Genomic DNA, 14,020 nt, shown 5'->3' on the forward strand with positions numbered 1-14,020 from the left:
AGCGCACCCCCCACGCCTCCGCCTCCCAGTTGTTCTGCCCCTTTTTCCCATAATTCCATCCACGCTGTGCTATAGTCATCAGAGTGATGACTATATACTGCAGAGTGGATGGAATTATGGGATGTGTGGGGCGGGTCATCTAAGCATGCATTAATTGCATTACAAGTTTTAATCTAATTAATTTCACAAATTAACTAACTCAGTTTATTCAGTTATTTTGACAGCCCTACTGGGAAACAATAACAACTGGGCCAGAGACAGTGGACATAATGGATAGTGCAAAGTTGACTGGATGGGATAGTGGACTAAATGGGTATTTATCTATGGGTGAAACATTGAACCCATTCTGACCTGAGATCAGATTCATACGAGGTTTCCGCCGGACACACACTGGTCTGATGAACCCATTCTGACCTGAGATCAGATTCTAAAAATGTCACAGTCGTTCTTCGATTTTTCAAAAATAGCAGACCTACAAGCTCGTATCGCGCCACTCGGTGGCGCGATATGAGCTTGTGGGGAGAGTATGTTTTGCACTCCGTCCGTCCGCGTGTCCGTCCGTCCGTTTGTGTGTGTGTCCGTGTGTCCGTGAACAGCTAATCTCGGCCACCGTTAACCCGGTCGATGCCATATTTTGCACACACACTCCCTGGATGCCAACCATGAACCTCTGCCCCAAACTTTCCAGAACGGCCTGTTATAGCGCCACCAGGAGGCCGCTTTGTGCAAAACAAGTTTTTCGATGCCATATTTTGCACACACACTCCCTGGATGCCAACCATGAACCTCTGCCCCAAACTTTCCAGAACGGCCTGTTATAGCGCCACCAGGAGGCCGCTTTGTGCAAAACAAGTTTTTGCACAGTACACCTACAGATTTTGTCCAAACATCACGCAAATTGGTACACAGTCTCTCTAGAGCCATTCAACGAAACGGGTCTTTCAGATTTATCAGACTCCATCCTGATTGGTTAAGATTGGCTTCCAAAGTTCACAGGAGTGCTCAGTTTCAAACTAAATGCTGCAAATCATGAACACATCGCGTGATTTCCGTGAAATTGTGCACCCACATTCCCACTAGGCCGAGGACGAAATGCCACATGAACAATTTCAACTCAGCCTCAAGGTGGCGCTATAACTGGCCGAAAAGTGTTTTTACCTCTAACTGCACGGATCTGTGGATAACCTGGTGGAGACCTGTGCCCGGAAGGGCACTTTTTTTCTAATAATTTGGGGACCCCCCAAAATAATTTGGCGACCCCCCCCCCCCCCCCCCCCCCCGAGGGGTCCGCGACCCACGGGTTGAGAACCCCTGCTGTAAATGACATTATTATTTTCACCAGTTGAAAGTCAAGACTTCAAAAATAGCCTAATATGGAACACACACACACACACACACACACACACACACACACACACACGCTCCATACGGTATGGATCCATCACAGACATGACTGACAACACAGATGATCAACAGCTCCCTTCTCTGAAGGGGGGCAGGTCAAACGTTCACCACACAGCGGGCGTTCGCCAGACAGCCAGACATATGGGAAAGTGTAATGTCATCTAGCAGGCCTGAATATATGGCCCTCCTATGGCTTCCGCCAAGTTAACCCATTCTGACCTGAGATCAGATTCATACGAGGTTTTCCACTGGACACACACTGGTCTGATGAACCCATTCTGACCTGAGATCAGATTCTAAAAATGTCAGTCGTTCTTCGATTTTTCAAAAAAATAGCAGACCTACAAGCTCATATCGCGCCACTCGGTGGCGCGATATGAGCTTGTAGATCTGCTATTTTTCAATAGCTAAAGCATAACATGATGCTGACCGTTCAGAATGGGTTAAACCCCCTCCATCCGTACGAGAAACACACACGGGGGGGGGGGGGGGGGGGGGGGGGGGGGGGGCGGGAGGAGATTCATGGACACTTCAATGGGCTGTAACTCTGTCTCGCTAAATGCCCTTTAGAATGCCACAGGTGCACATTTTAGCGTAAATCAAGGCGGTATTTATGTGAATCCTTTAGGAGGAAATAAGTTTTCTCCTCGAGTGTGTGGGTCGTATTGGGGCTTTGGTCGTCTTCCAGGGCCCCTGCCGTGTCTGAGCCCCGTTGTGTAATATATCCAACCGCACTGCACTGTGACAGAGGTGAAACAGACATTCTCATTCTCTCTCGCTTTGCAGCTGTAAGGGGCATTTTGCAGGCATCCTCCTAGAATGGCAAAACAGATTTCATTGTTTGCAATCACAACCGAATTGTTTCAGCCATGCTTGGTGAAAAAAAGCGACCATGGTCCATCTATGGCTGTTGTTGGGACAGCAAGGGGGTGCATGCAGTCTTTCAATGCGTCAGGGACACTATACTGCATGAGTTTTGATATTCTCATGCTCTGGTCCATGCTCCAGGCCACCTGTTATGTTGGATGACAGATGTCAGTGGAAGTGCTCAACTAGTGGCTGATATGTACAGTGTGTGACTCCCGTTCAGACTGTAATTGATCGTGAGTGAATGTTGTTTGTCATGGCTCCTTATCGTCACCCTGCTTAGCCCATTCTGACCTGAGATCAGATTCATACGAGGTTTCCGACGGACACACACTGGTCTGATGAACCCATTCTGACCTGAGATCAGATTCTAAAAATGTCAGTCGTTCTTCGATTTTTCAAAAAATAGCAGACCTACAAGCTCGTATCGCGCCACTCGGTGGCGCGATATGAGCTTGTAGATCTGCTATTTTTCAATAGCTAAAGCATAACATGATGCCAACACCAAAATGGGTGCCCGTTCAGAATGGGTTAGGCAGGAGGAGGTATACACATGCACACCACGGATACATGACCATACATTACATTATACCGTACATAACATACATTTTAGATGCCACATTTACATCGCCTGAAGTGAATCACATTATTTGCACCGCATTTACAGATTTACATCGGATTTTCCCTGAAGTCATACAAGAGTATGTAATATGGTCCCAAATGCAACCTGGCTGATGGGCTCTTTTCGCATGCATGCACGCACGCACGCACGCACGCACACACACACACACACACACACACACACGCGCACGCACACACACACACACACACACACACACACACACACACACTATTCCTTGCTCTCTGCTCTGCAAGTGGACTGACTGCCTGGTAGGTTCTCTATGACCTGTCAGGATGTCAACAAAAATTAAACACCTTCCACCTCTACAATGAATGACCACCAAGTGAGGTGTTGTGCTCATGGACTTCGTTGACATTAAGGAAACATTTCGACAAACCAGGCCCATTGCAAGTTGCTGTACTCTGTCGTCAACCCTAAGCCGTTCCAACTTATCAAAATGAGCAGGGGTGAGGTGGGTTCTTGGAGTAAGCCTGACAAGTTTGTTTTGTGATGTTAGGAGCCTTGTTTTCAGGGTCTTTGATGTGCTGTGGTACCATAAGGTGCATGCATAGTCGACCTTGTATGAGGCTTTTGCTGCAACCAGTGATACAGGAATCTTGTTCTTTGGTTGACTTGTTTTATTACATTGGTAGCCATTTTATCACAGGAAAGATTTGCCTCCTAATAATTAGTAATTTTGTCTTTTCTTGTTATAAGTTGATAACATTGTCACCCACTTTAACTGAGGTACCGGAGATCAAGGCAGGTAAAGAAAGTTTGAGTTATTTTTACCACAAAAGGTACAGGTAAGGGTTTCTTTTTTTCTATGTGGGTTTCTTAGATATTTACAAGCTTTTGCTACAAAAAGTACAACTGAAAGGTCTCTTATTAGCTTTCCATAAATAGTACCAATACGTACAACATAAGTTTCCCTATGTGGGTCCTTGTATGCTTTCTCACATCAGATATTGACAAGCATTTGCTACAAGACTGTACAACTTAAAGATTTTTCAATCAACGATGGGGCTTGCACAAAAACACATTTCAGCCTATGTTTTACACCTGTAAACCTGTTGCATAACAATTAAGATGATTCCTGATTCTGATTGTGCTTTCTGCATGGGTTTATTAGCATCGGAGCTGTGAAGTCAGCTCACGTGTACCAAGCACATTGGGATTTTTCATATCCTGCGCTGGGAGCTGGCGCAGCGAAGCCTGAGTCATTGTATTGCACATGATGATTTATTGGCCACCCTCGGAGTTCCTTTTTAATCTATTCAAAATTGTGCTGAGCAGGAACCGTGGGAAATCTAACTCAATAGCAGCAGATATTGAGGTTGCTATTGATACTGAAATAGAAGAGATCATTTTTGTATAAGGACAGGCATGTGCTCGTGTGACACGCACGCATGCACACACGCACGGTCATATATAAATGTGTGAATACACAAAGGTACTGTATGTCCCTACTCCGATGCAAAAAGTATACATGTACAGTACACCAGTGCGTGTCTGACAAAGATCACCATTTCTTGAGACACCTCGCTTGTTAACATTTCCAGTCAGAGCCGGCCTACAGTATCCATCTGTGTATACAATGTATTCCATCTTTGAAAGTAAAAAAAACAAATAGAAAGTAAAGCATTACCTTGAGAGCAACAGGGCTGCAAAAAATATAAAAATAAACATAATGCAACTTCCCTGACAATGAAAGGTTCAAGGTTGTTTATTAGTGTCCCCGAAGGGCAAAAGGTTTTACAGCAGGTCTTAAGGCTTGAAACACATATAAATACATCAGTCAGACCAAAGTTATTGCTGCTGGTCGCAAGCGTGCGCTGCGCCCGGCCTACTTGCATCTTCAGAAAATAAAAGAAAAGAAAAGAAAGAGAGGGGGGGGGGGGGGGGGGGTAAGAAGACATCACATCACATTTCAAGTAAGATGATAATACTCGGCTGTGCAGGCACGTTTCTGGGTGGGGGTATAGATGGAGTCTAGACCACATATTCTCTGACACTGAATATAGGCATGCCCGTCATGTAACAATATAACGCTTGCAGGCAATAAAAGTTATCTTGAGTCTCTTAAGTTTCGGAGCAGCCCAGTGTAACCTTCAAATCATGTATTTTTATACTGCACTCTTGCCCTCCGAATGAGATATTGATTTTCCCGAGGAATGTTCCTTTTATTACAGTATATCAAGAAATCTGTAATACCACAAAAAAATCGCAACGGCAATACTCAGAGCCTCGGGCCGCCGAGAGGTGGATGATGGCGGAGACGACGGTAAATGTCAGAGTATAGCTTCAGAGTGTCACACTGCAGGGGGGGGGGGGGCGGGGGGGGCTTGGCACGATACCGCACCGATCAATACCCCGTGGCTATCTGCATACATTGTAGCTCCGCCTCCATTTAGTCGCACCGCCGTTTAGTCCTGTGACCTCGTAATGCCTCTAAAGCTGCGTCAGGGTTCAGTGGCAACGGGTGACAGAGATGGACTGAGCCTTTAATCCCTGCGCACACACACACACACACACACACACACACACACACACACACCACACACACACACACACACACACACACCTCACACACACGCCCCTTCAATCCCCTCACTCTTGTCACCTATACCCTAAAGCAACCTCCGTACCACTTTCCCTCCTCTCCTTCATGCTGGCAGGTGAGAGGGGATTGATAATTCTCCAGTCTATCTTTCCTGATCAGTCACCGTGAGGGCGAGTCGCTGTATTTGAGTCTGTCAAGGTCGTCCTTGCCATTATTCAGTTCAGACACTGTCTGACGCTGTCGTTCCCTCAACAGAACAGAAAGGGACCGGGGCCCTTTTAGATTCTGTTAATTAGTTCATCTTTAAATGTATTCATTTCAATTATCCACAGTATCTGAAACAGCTTATGACACCTTACACTTCTACGCATCAACTTAGACATTGCTCACAGGTTTATTTCAATAAACCCACATCAGTTGGCAAAAAATCATTTATGTTCAAAGCTCCGCCTTGTGACTGGAACAATCTACCTGTCCATATTCGTTCAATAACATCTTTTCATGTGTTTCAAACTGTGCTGTCCTCTCATCTTGAGACTACCTGTTCATGTTTTCACTAATCATTACTATAGCAGATCCATGATGCAATAATGATCCATGTGTTACGTCTACGTTATGTCCATGTTATGTGAAATGTTGTCTTGTTGCAGTTTTTGTTTTGTTGTTTTTGTTTTGTTGTTGTTTGTTTCTTGTTTATCTAGGAATTGTATTGTTTTGTCTTGTTTTGTTTTGTCTGGTTGAATTGTTTGTAAAAAATTGTCTTTACGTATGAAGTGTATTTAGTGAATTGCCCTTTGACCCCCTTGAAAACGAGAAGGTTCATCTCAAGGGATTGTTCCTAATAAAGACATTTCAGACAAAAATAAATAAATGTATACTCTGTGGCACAGCTTTATACTCTGTGGCACAGCTTCGCCGCTTCTTGCCCGCGAGAACGGATCTATGGGGGGCATCCTTTTGTCCGACAACTCATAGGCCCGACGGGGCAATGCTCCGAGGTGCGCTGCGGGTCGGGAGAGGGTTGCGGTTAGGTTTAGGTGTCTGCCCCGGGGGAGGTTAGGGTTAGGGTGAGGGAGGAGGTAGGTTGTCGTTCGGACCAATGATCCGTCGGACGAAAGTACTGCACTCCTGATCTATACGTGATGCAATGCGTTGTTCGCTTGTAGATCATTTCTCGTTGGCAAGCAGCACTGGCATGGGATGGAGTATATATTGAGCATGAGGCTTCGCTGTCTGAGCCACTGAGAATGATCTCTCCAGCAATCAATTTGAACTGAAATATACACTGAAATCCGTATATTAATATTAATAAAATATATGAACATAGTTACACTGATTTAACCTTAAAAAACCTTAAGATTTCTGCCAGTCCAGTAATGAAGTAATAAAGTAGTTTTACTACAGTTAGTTACATCCTGTGTGTGTGTGTGTGTGTGTGTGTGTGTGTGTGTGTGTGTGTGTGTGTGTGTGTGTGTGTGTGTGTGTGTGTGTGTGTGTGTGTGTGTGTGTGTGTGTGTGTGTGTGTGTGTGTGTGTGTGTGTGTGTGCGCTCTTGCATGTGTTTGAGAGAGTGTCAGTGAGAACGAGAGAGAGACTTTGTCCAGTATAACTCAGTCAGTACACTGTATTATTTCATCATCAATTATTACATGGCTTGGTTGAATGCTTGATTCTGATTGGTCAATCGCTAAATTCAGTGGTCTGTTATTTCTGGATAATGACCGCTCCTCTCTATAACAGACGGATGCCTAATCAAACCCTCGGAGCACCAGCTGCGCATCAGGGCGCAGCCACGCGGCTGCGCCCTGATGCGCAGCTGTCATGTTTCCAACATGACAGACATGTAAACGCACACAATCTGCAGCTAAACATTGCTCTCTCAAATGTTTTTGAAAACATTTGAGAGAGAAATAGACGAAGCCGTACCCGGAAATGGATTCTATTTAATCTACTCCAGGGGTAGGCAACCTGCAGCTCTAGAGCCACATGTGGCTCCTATAGGCCCTCTCCTGTGGCTCCCAGTTGCTACGGCAAAGAAGTATGAAAAGGAATAAGAGGTTTTCCTTTTCTTTTCTTTTTTTACATTTAATCATCATTTATTATTGAATTTGTAGTAGGCATAAAGTTATTCTTTCATTTTGATATTGCAAAACAATGTTGCCTATACACCAGATAAAAATAAGAATCAAATTTAATGAAGGAAAATAGAAGAATAGAAGAATGTATTCATGATAAGACATCTTTGTTTGTTTTCACCACCGATGCTGCTGGCTTACTGGTACAGTATACTTGATATGCTTTGAGAAATCAGCAAACAATAAAAGACCAGACAAATCACAAATAATTAACGTTATGCTTTATTAAAGCAAACATATAGAATTGTAATACGTTTTTGGGCCAAAAATGGCTCTTCTGATAATAAAGGTTGCCTACCCCTGATCTACTCACTGCCTTGTTTTCCGACAGTGCTCCAGCCCTGCAGCTGGGCAGACGGAGCCAGCGCGACACTTTAATGAATACTTTTTTTGTTGTGTTTTGGGTCAATTTATCAATTTATGTTAGGTAGCCATGTAATAAGCGAGATAATATCTGGCTAGGTGGTCATTCTCGGGAGATAATTCACCTTCAGGGTGATTAACGTTATCTGTGAGTTATCTCCCGTCAATGACCACCTAGCCAGATATTATCCCTTATACTTATAACTTATAACATGAGGCCATGAAATGTCTTACTGTGTATCTAAGCCTATACATCTCAAACTTAGTATCTGACAATTGGTACTGAATGGTTTGGTGGTTAAATGTCACGGTAAAATGAATGAGCCCTGTTGCAACTATATGCACACACCTTTGGGTTGACCTTGTTTGAATTTAATTCAGGTCCTCAAAATTGCATGTTTACCTCAGAATAATTACTGCATTTTGTCTCAAAAGCAAGGGCACCCAACAAAAACCCCCCATTAAAATCAAGGGGACGGGTAACAAATGAAAACAAATGACCAGCAATTCAGATTCATTTTTTCCCCCCTGACAGGCTGATGAAGACGCCCTTTAATTTAGCTGCCAGACAACAGTTTGTCTGTGACCTCCTATCTCCTCTGACCTCCTATAGGACGTATTGAGCTCTGTTTGATAAGTGACTGACTTCATGCAGTGGGATGGGAGAGAGCACCTTTTTTAAGGGAAATTAATATTCATGGAGGATGCTGTCCTCCGCTGTGCTAATCTGCATGAGATCTGACTTCCTTTCATTAATCAAGACGACTATGCCCCAGCGCATCAGCGTTGTTTACCTACGGCGTTTGTTGTTTTCCCTGTCTGTTGACTCAAGGCAAACAGCATTAATCAGACAACAATGCACGACTTAACTCTGAACCCAGCAGTGTCTTACAGATGTGCAAACTTTTATCTGGGCTCCACAATTTTCGGGGGCACAAGATGGATGCCCCGGAGGCTGTGGGGAGTGAGGGTGAACATAATGGGGTTGTAATTTCTAAATGACGGTACGTCTGCCGATCTCACACACACACACACACACACACACTCTAATCCAGTCCTCTCAATAATCTGGGACTACAAAAACCAAAGCAAAATGCCGGGGCTTTTCCTGGCTCACAATGGGTTTTTGGCGTGTTGATGTTAGTAGACATGATTTTGTATCTCTGAGCTGATAAATAAATAAATCTTATGCTTAAGTAAATGAAACCCCAACTAGATTGTTACAATTATTATTTTTTAATCCAGACATAAGACTGATGGTTAATTAAATTATATCTCGTCTAACTTTGGCACCATGAAGGATACATACTTTATTCTCAATTCTGATCATTTTGGCTCTGGTGATTTATCTTTGTGGGTGGCTAAAACCTCATTGGCGGTGCCAAAAACATCCTCTATGCAGGAAAAGCCCTGGAGTGCTGAAACACCCTGGAGTGCTGAAAGCAAAGTTTATCTCCTGACCTCTCAATCTAAATTGATATATTTAGTACAATTTAGCATTTGACAGGATAGCCATTCAAAACTTACACTGTCTAGGCCTACTTTATGACCTCATGAATAAGGCTCGGGATTCAGGTTAATCTTTACCTTTAAACACTTATTTCAAATGATAATATTATGAGAATAAATATAATGTAAATGAAGTGCGTGATCAAACAACCTGATGCAGATGAGTGTAGAAGGATAAATAGCAATAATTGAAATCACTGTACAAATGCCAGTACATTGCAAACATACAGTAACTGTATTACTGTATGTTTGCTGTTTGTGGAAGAAGCCACTCAAAATGCAGTGCATTGTTACAGACAGACTGTGGTTATAAGCTGCATTCACACATGCACTGCAACTCTGAATGTAATGAGACATTGCCCAGAGGGGCTGTGTGTGAGAACGCAAATGTCCCAATCCGTTGGACCAGACATGCAACAGACTTGACATTGTAATGGACATTGCCAGCTCCCTAGTACAATGTCCATGTAATGGACATTGCCAGCTCCCTAGTACAATGTCCATGTAATGGACATTGCCAGCTCCCTAGTACAATGTCCATGTAATGGACATTGCCAGCTCCCTAGTACAATGTCCATGTAATGGACATTGCCAGCTCCCTAGTACAATGTCCATGTAATGGACATTGCCAGCTCCCTAGTACAATGTCCATGTAATGTCTGAGTGCCCACGTGTGGAAATATATATATATATAATATATATAAATATAAGCAGAGGTCACGGTGTGAAATGCCATCAGCTTGCCATGGTTATTAATATACGGCCAAGACTGTCTAAGAAGGGAAAGGCTGATGGGAATTGTTGTTTAACACAAGAGATATACATTTATTAAGTACCAGAGATTTAGTTTTACCTCGACAGTATTTGTGTATTAATAAAAATAAAATAATAATAAAAAGCATATCTGTGTGAAGTGAGGGGCGCTAATATATTAAAGTCTAACTCGTGTTGCTAAGATTAGGTGATGTAATGGTGATGTAAAACAAACTGTGACAAAACGAACATTAAATTCTCTTTATCGTTAATGGCATTTAATGTTTGTTAAGGACAAGATGACGTACATTTTCCCTTCATTGTCAATGGCGTTATTAAAACAAACATTGGACTAAAAACAAACATTAAACCTGTATATAGGAGATATATGTAAAAGCTGAGCAGCTGGTGATGTGCCATAAGTAGTTTTAGCCTGTATGACCTATAATGCTGTCTAATATGCAATTGCAGTCTGGCATTTGAATACAATGAGTGTGCAAAGTGTCTTTGCACTTGGAATAACAAGATAGTTGTGGCTGTATTTTCTACTTTCTACTTTCTACCAAATAATTATTCTGTTGGAGTCTCTGTATTTTTTTGTTTTGGAAAATCATACTGATTTCTAAATACCCTGGTATAGCATAATACTGTACCTTGATACCGTACCCCCCCGAGCTTACTCATCTTTGTAATGCAAGGTCAACTGCTTATTATTGGATCTAAATGTACTTGACTTTGATGTTAAAGTACTGAAAGGCAAATGCAGTTTAAGGGTAATTTATACCGGAAATTATATAGAACAGTTTGTTATATTTATATTACTGAAATTCCTCAGTGGACTCAATATCTATTCATAACAGAGGCCAAACACATTAATACTACGATTGTTTAATTCAGGGGCCAAACACATTAATACTACGATTGTTTAATTCAGGGGCCAAACACATTAATACTACGATTGTTTAATTCAGGGGCCAAACACATTAATACTACGATTGTTTAATTCAGGGGCCAAACACATTAATACTACGATTGTTTAATTCAGGGGCCAAACACATTAATACTACGATTGTTTAATTCAGGGGCCAAACACATTAATACTACGATTGTTTAATTCAGGGGCCAAACACATTAATACTACGATTGTTTAATTCAGGGGCCAAACACATTAATACTACGATTGTTTAATTCAGGGGCCAAACACATTAATACTACGATTGTTTAATTCAGGGGCCAAACACATTAATACTACGATTGTTTAATTCAGGGGCCAAACACATTAATACTACGATTGTTTAATTCAGGGGCCAAACACATTAATACTACGATTGTTTAATTCAGGGGCCAAACACATTAATACTACGATTGTTTAATTCAGGGGCCAAACACATTAATACTACGATTGTTTAATTCAGGGGCCAAACACATTAATACTACGATTGTTTAATTCAGGGGCCAAACACATTAATACTACGATTGTTTAATTCAGGGGCCAAACACATTAATACTACGATTGTTTAATTCAGGGGCCAAACACATTAATACTACGATTGTTTAATTCAGGGGCCAAACACATTAATACTACGATTGTTTAATTCAGGGGCCAAACACATTAATACTACGATTGTTTAATTCAGGGGCCAAACACATTAATACTACGATTGTTTAATTCAGGGGCCAAACACATTAATACTACGATTGTTTAATTCAGGGGCCAAACACATTAATACTACGATTGTTTAATTCAGGGGCCAAACACATTAATACTACGATTGTTTAATTCAGGGGCCAAACACATTAATACTACGATTGTTTAATTCAGGGGCCAAACACATTAATACTACGATTGTTTAATTCAGGGGCCAAACACATTAATACTACGATTGTTTAATTCAGGGGCCAAACACATTAATACTACGATTGTTTAATTCAGGGGCCAAACACATTAATACTACGATTGTTTAATTCAGGGGCCAAACACATTAATACTACGATTGTTTAATTCAGGGGCCAAACACATTAATACTACGATTGTTTAATTCAGGGGCCAAACACATTAATACTACGATTGTTTAATTCAGGGGCCAAACACATTAATACTACGATTGTTTAATTCAGGGGCCAAACACATTAATACTACGATTGTTTAATTCAGGGGCCAAACACATTAATACTACGATTGTTTAATTCAGGGGCCAAACACATTAATACTACGATTGTTTAATTCAGGGGCCAAACACATTAATACTACGATTGTTTAATTCAGGGGCCAAACACATTAATACTACGATTGTTTAATTCAGGGGCCAAACACATTAATACTACGATTGTTTAATTCAGGGGTTCTCAACGTTTTTGGCTCGGGACCCCCGGAAATGCTTTGTCCATGTGGCCATGCGGCGGTGGCTCAGGGGTAGAGTGCCTGGATGGTAACCGTAAGGTTGCCAGTTCGAACCCGGGCTCCCCCAGAGTTACTGTCGAAGTGTCCTTGAGCAAGACACTGAACCCCTAATTGCTCCCGATGTGCTAGTTGGTGCCTTGCATGGTTTCCGCTGCCATCGGTGTATGAATGTGTGTGTGAATGGGTGAATGTAATGCACAATCTCTGTAAAGCGCCTTGGATAAAGGCGCTATATAAATGCACCATTTACCATTTATTTACCATGTCTCGCAACCCCTGCCCCGCCCCCCTCCCCACCCCCAATACAATGCAAGACTGCAAAAATAACATTGATGAAACAGAATACTGAAACCAGATCTAATCATTAAGGAAGGTGTATGCATGTGTTCTATGTAAACTCTTAATTTCCATTTCCCAGCCATTCAGTTAATTTTTTTCTTTTTTCCCCCCTTTTTCAATAATTTGGGGACCCCTCAAAATAATTTGGCGACCCCCCCTGAGGCGTCGCGCCCCACGGGTTGAGAACCCCTGGTTTAATTCAAGACAAAGTAAAATCTTGTCTCTATAAAGGCTCCACTACTGCCAACTGCTAATGTATAAAAGCAGATGTTTTCAATTTAAAATAATTTAAATGATTTCAAATTCATTCAAATTATATTTAAAATATATATTATATCTCTATATTAATAAATAATACAACACCGTTTCCACAATCTGTGACTTGTGGAACCTACAGCTGGGATTTGTTGTCACGCTTCAACTTGTGGATGACCAGAGGGGACCAAGGACCCCTGCATAGAGGTCAACCTGACAACCTGTTAAACAACTCGTAATGACCCGCCTCAGTCTATGGCTGAAGGGCTGTATACCACTCTCTGAATTCATAATATTCCATTTTATTTGAGAAGTATGTCCCGGAGAGGGAGAGAGAGAAACTACAGCACATTATGGCCACCTTATTAATCCATTACATCACTCCATCCCAGAGGGAAGCTTCTGTTAGGCTTAATAATTCCAGGATATATGAGGAAAACAGGCCAAGACGGAAGGATCCTTGAAATGCACACACACAGAGAAAGAGGAGGAGCAGTCGCGGGTTGAGTTCCATCTTTAATAAACTAATAAATTAGAGGAGGGGGGGGGGGCGCCCTCATTTTTTATTACTTCAGAAATGGAATTAAAGTATAAATTTCTTCCCTTTATACCTTCTTTACCGTTTGATATGTTCTCTCATTAAGAAGGGGCTGAAATTGCACCTCCTGCTGTTCGGTGCTCTCGGAGCAGTTGTTCCTTTTTTACAGTGTTGTGCTTTCAAGGCAGGAACGTAATCAAAATCCTGAGCACTGCAATTAGATGCAATGGCTTTTCCCGAGCCCTGTGTGGGCATCTGCTGGAACAGAGCAC

The sequence above is a fragment of the Protomyctophum parallelum genome (genome assembly GCF_964188405.1).
Source record: "Protomyctophum parallelum genome assembly, chromosome: 6".
NCBI classification, from domain to species: Eukaryota; Metazoa; Chordata; class Actinopteri; order Myctophiformes; family Myctophidae; genus Protomyctophum; species Protomyctophum parallelum.